This window comes from Oncorhynchus tshawytscha, linkage group LG09, assembly GCF_018296145.1.
Source record: "Oncorhynchus tshawytscha isolate Ot180627B linkage group LG09, Otsh_v2.0, whole genome shotgun sequence".
NCBI classification, from domain to species: Eukaryota; Metazoa; Chordata; class Actinopteri; order Salmoniformes; family Salmonidae; genus Oncorhynchus; species Oncorhynchus tshawytscha.
This window is the reverse complement of record NC_056437.1, coordinates 3,060,245-3,066,244: the sequence shown is the minus strand read 5'-3', so window position 1 is coordinate 3,066,244 and position 6,000 is coordinate 3,060,245.

Sequence of the window (6,000 nt, the reverse complement as noted above, 5' to 3'; positions counted from 1 at the left end):
GGCGAGGAGCACTCTTGGTGCAGCTTTGGTTTTGACGTTACTATGGATACCTCCTCAGCCAGCTATGGTTATTTATAGCAGCAGTAGGAGATATGCAGCTCCACCCCTCGCTGGGAGAAACAGGCTATGGTTACAGTCTCTCTCTCTCTCTCTCTCTCTATGAGAGAAACAGACAGCACACGGACAACACAGCAGGAAGAGGACGGAAATGTATCATGCATTATGAAATCATATTAGCTATCATCATATTCTCTACCATCACATTAGCTATCATCATATTAACTACCATCACATTAGCTATCATCATATTCTCTACCATCACATTAGCTATCATCATATTAACTACCATCACATTAGCTATCATCATATTCTCTACCATCACATTAGCTATCATCATATTCTCTACCATCACATTAGCTATCATCATATTCTCTACCATCACATTAGCTATCATCATATTCTCTACCATCACATTAGCTATCATCATATTCTCTACCATCACATTAGCTATCATCATATTCTCTACCATCACATTAGCTATCATCATATTCTCTACCATCACATTAGCTATCATCATATTCTCTACCATCACATTAGCTATCATCATATTCTCTACCATCACATTAGCTATCATCATATTCTCTACCATCACATTAGCTATCATCATATTCTCTACCATCACATTAGCTATCATCATATTCTCTACCATCACATTAGCTATCATCATATTCTCTACCATCACATTAGCTATCATCATATTCTCTACCATCACATTAGCTACATGTCCGTCCTCCTGCGTTGTTCATGTTTTCTGTGAATAACTGTGTGGAACCATTGTCAGGCATTTTGATAGAGCTACTTTAAGGGTTGTTTACATAGGCTAATGTCAAGATAAAAATATGTCCGTTTTTGTCACCTATCTTTGTAAACAAATTAGCTTACAATAACATACATGTACTGAACAAAAAGACGAACGCAACATGCAACAATTTCAAACATTTTACTGAGTTACAGTTTATATAATGAAATCAGTCAATTGAAATAAATGCATTAGGCCCTAATCTATGGATTTCACATGACTGGACAAGGGTGCAGCCATGGGTGGGCCTGGGAGGGCATAGGCCCACCCACATGGGACCCAAGCCCAGCCACTGGGGAGCCAGGCCCACCCACATCCATGGGAGCCCACCAACATCCATGGGAGCCAGGCCCACCCACTGGGGAGCAAGGCCCACCCACATCCATGGGAGCCAGGCCCACCCACTGGGGAGCCAGGCCCACCCACATGGGACCCAAGCCCAGCCACTGGGGAGCCAGGCCCACCCACATGGGACCCAAGCCCAGCCACTGGGGAGCCAGGCCCACCCACATGCATGGGAGCCAGGCCCACCCACTGGGGAGCAAGGCCCACCCACATGCATGGGAGCCAGGCCCACCCACTGGGGAGCAAGGCCCACCCACATCCATGGGAGCCCACCAACATCCATGGGAGCCAGGCCCACCCACTGGGGAGCAAGGCCCACCCACATGCATGGGAGCAAGGCCCACCCACATGCATGGGAGAAAGGCCCACCCACATGCATGGGAGAAAGGCCCACCCACATGCATGGAAGCCAGGCCCACCCACTGGGAAGCCAGGCCCACCCACATCCATGGGAGCCAGGCCCACCCACATCCATGGGAGCCAGGCCCACCCACATCCATGGGAGCCAGGCCCACCCACATGCATGGGAGCAAGGCTTACCCACATGCATGGGAGCAAGGCCCACCTTGCTGGGGAGCAAGTCCCAGCCAACCAGAATTTGTTTTTCCCCAGATGATCCCACAAGTGAAGAAGCCAGATGTGGAGGTCCTGGGCTGGTGTGGTTACACGTGGTCTCCGGTTGAGAGGCCGGTTGGACATACGGACACATTTTCTAAAACCTGAATAGGGTTCCCTCCCTAGAGCCCTATGGACCTGAATAGGGTTCACTACCTAGAGCCCTATGGACCTGAATAGGGTTCACTACCTAGAGCCCTATGGGACCTGAATAGGGTTGACTACCTAGAGCCCCATGGACCTGAAAAGGGTTCACTACCTAGAGCCCTATTGACCTGAATAGAGTTCACTACCTAGAGCCCTATGGACCTGAATAGGGTTCACTACCTAGAGCCCTATGGGCCTGAATAGGGTTCACTACCTAGAGTCCTATGGACCTGAATAGGGTTCACTACCTAGAGCCCTATGGGACCTGAATAGGGTTCACTACCTAGAGCCCTATGGACCTGAATAGGGTTCACTACCTAGAGTCCTATGGACCTGAATAGGGTTCACTAACTAGAGCCCTATGGACCTGAATAGGGTTCCCTCCCTAGAGCCCTATGGACCTGAATAGGGTTCACTACCTAGAGCCCTATGGACCTGAATAGAGTTCACAACCTAGAGCCCTATGGACCTGAATAGGGTTCACTTCCTAGAGCCCTATGGACCTGAATAAGATTCACTACCTAGAGCCCTATGGACCTGAATAGGGTTCACTACCTAGAGCCCTATGGACCTGAATAGGGTTCACTTCCTAGAGCCCTATGGACCTGAATAGGGTTCACTACCTAGAGCCCTATGGGACCTGAATAGGGTTCACTACCTAGAGCCCTATGGACCTGAATAGGGTTCACTTCCTAGAGCCCTATGGACCTGAATAGGGTTCACTACCTAGAGCCCTATGGACCTGAATAGGGTTCACTACCTAGAGCCCTATGGACCTGAATAGAGTTCACAACCTAGAGCCCTATGGACCTGAATAGGGTTCACTTCCTAGAGCCCTATGGACCTGAATAGGGTTCACTACCTAGAGCCCTATGGACCTGAATAGGGTTCACTACCTAGAGCCCTATGGACCTGAATAGGGTTCACTACCTAGAGCCCTATGGACCTGAATAGGGTTCACTACCTAGAGCCCTATGGACCTGAATAGGGTTCACTTCCTAGAGCCCTATGGACCTGAATAGGGTTCACTACCTAGAGCCCTATGGGACCTGAATAGGGTTCACTACCTAGAGCCCTATGGACCTGAATAGGGTTCACTTCCTAGAGCCCTATGGACCTGAATAGGGTTCACTACCTAGAGCCCTATGGACCTGAATAGAGGTTGGACTACCTAGAGCCCTATGGACCTGAATAGAGTTCACAACCTAGAGCCCTATGGACCTGAATAGGGTTCACTTCCTAGAGCCCTATGGACCTGAATAGGGTTCACTACCTAGAGCCCTATGGACTTGAATAGGGTTCACTACCTAGAGCCCTATGGACCTGAATAGGGTTCACTAGAGCCCTATGGACCTGAATAGGGTTCACTACCTAGAGCCCTATGGACCTGAATAGGGTTCACTACCTAGAGCCCTATGGACCTGAATAGGGTTCACTACCTAGAGCCCTATGGGACCTGAATAGGGTTCACTACCTAGAGCCCTATGGACCTGAATAGGGTTCACTTCCTAGAGCCCTATGGACCTGAATAGGGTTCACTACCTAGAGCCCTATGGACCTGAATAGGGTTCACTACCTAGAGCCCCCTGAATGGACCTGAATAGGGTTCACTACCTAGAGCCCTATGGACCTGAATAGGGTTCACTACCTAGAGCCCTATGGACCTGAATAGGGTTCACTACCTAGAGCCCTATGGACCTGAATAGGGTTCACTACCTAGAGCCCTATGGGACCTGAATAGGGTTCACTACCTAGAGCCCTATGGACCTGAATAGGGTTCACTACCTAGAGCCCTATGGACCTGAATAGGGTTCACTACCTAGAGCCCTATGGACCTGAATAGGGTTCACTTCCTAGAGCCCTATGGACATGAATAGGGTTCACTACCTAGAGCCCTATGGACCTGAATAGGGTTCACTACCTAGAGCCCTACGGGCCTGAATAGGGTTCACTACCTAGAGCCCCATGGACCTGAATAGGGTTCACTACCTAGAGCCCTATGGACCAGAATAGGGTTCACTACCTAGAGCCCTATGGGCCTGAATAGGGTTCACTACCTAGAGCCCCATGGACCTGAATAGGGTTCACTACCTAGAGCCCTATGGACCTGAATAGGGTTCACTACCTAGAGCCCTATGGACCTGAATATGGTTCACTACCTAGAGCCCTATGGACCTGAATAGGGTTCACTACCTAGAGCCCTATGGACCTGAATAGGGTTCACTACCTAGAGCCCTATGGACCTGAATAGGGTTGACTACCTAGAGCCCTATGGACCTGAATAGGGTTCACTTCCTAGAGCCCTATGGACCTGAATAGGGTTCACTACCTAGAGCCCTATGGACCTGAATAGGGTTCACTACCTAGAGCCCTATGGACCTGAATAGGGTTCACTACCTAGAGCCCTTGGGTTCCATCTGTCTTATTTTCTCAGTATACCCGAGAAAAACAGGAAGCTCGTTGTAGATTATTTTGTGCTCTCTGGTATTTAGCAGGGTCAACTCTTTCCATTCTGACAGACATGTTAGTTCCCACAGACAACACACAGTCATGTTGGTTCCCACAGACAACACACAGTCATGTTGGTTCCCACAGACAACACACAGTCATGTTGAAATGTGATTTGATTTGAGACAACACACAATTCCAGTCCACTCGTAGTCTAACTCTCTCTAGTCTAACTCTCTCCAGTCAAACCCTCTCTAGTCTAACCCTCTCTAGTCTAACTCTCTCTAGTCTAACTCTCTCCAGTCAAACCCTCTCTAGTCTAACTCTCTCCAGTCAAACCCTCTCTAGTCTAACCCTCTCTAGTCTAACTCTCTCTAGTCTAACTCTCTCCAGTCAAACCCTCTCTAGTCTAACTCTCTGTAGTCTAGGGGCTGATCTAACAGATCCTCTTTATTGTCTGGGCTGCTTATTCTCAGGACTCTCATTTAAACAAAAACACACACACACACACACACACACACACACACACACACACACACACACACACACACACACACACACACACACACACACACACACACACACACACACACACACACACACACAGCCAAGGCCAAAGATACCTACACACAACTGCCTGTCCTCTCCTCTCTGTGCCTGCCTGCCTTGTGTGTCACCATGGCAACCCCTCCATGGTAGCCAGCTCCACCACAGCTCTATAGAGAGAAAGCCCAGCTGGAGTAACAAAACACCCAGATCAATAAGCTGCTTAAACACAACCTCTCTGTTCCACAGACTGTCTGGCTTGTGATCGCCTAACCGACCCTTCAATATTGAATACAATAGCTTTGTTCAGTTCAAAGTAAACATTGTGTATAAATTTTAGACGTCATTGATTGAATGCACTGACAAAAAGTACCCCTGGATAACACTGTCTGCTATACATTTTTTGACTCAATAATTGATGTGTTCTTGGCTATAATTACATTAGGAACCAAACCAAACGTTATGGTCTTCTGACTGAAGACAGACTGTGTGAAGATAGATGCATCTATAAATGAAAAAAAGTTTAAAGACATTTCCCTGAGCAGGACAAAGACACTCCCTGAGCAGGACAAAGACACTCCCTGAGCAGGACAAAGACACTCCCTGAGCAGGACAAAGACACTCCCTGAGCAGGACAAAGACACTCCCTGAGCAGGACAAAGACACCCCCTGAGCAGGACATAGACACCCCCTGAGCAGGACAAAGACACCCCCTGAGCAGGACAAAGACACTCCCTGAGCAGGACAAAGACACTCCCTCAGCAGGACAAAGACACCCCTCAGCAGGACAAAGACACTCCCTCAGCAGGACAAAAACACTTCCTCAGCAGGACAAAGACACCCCTGAGCAGGACAAAGACACTCCCTGAGCAGGACAAAGACACCCCCTGAGCAGGACAAAGACACTCCCTGAGCAGGACAAAGACACTCCCTGAGCTGGACAAATACACTCCCTCAGCAGGACAAAGACACCCCTCAGCAGGACAAAGACAATCCACTCCCAGCAGGACAAAAACACTTCCTCAGCAGGACAAAGACAA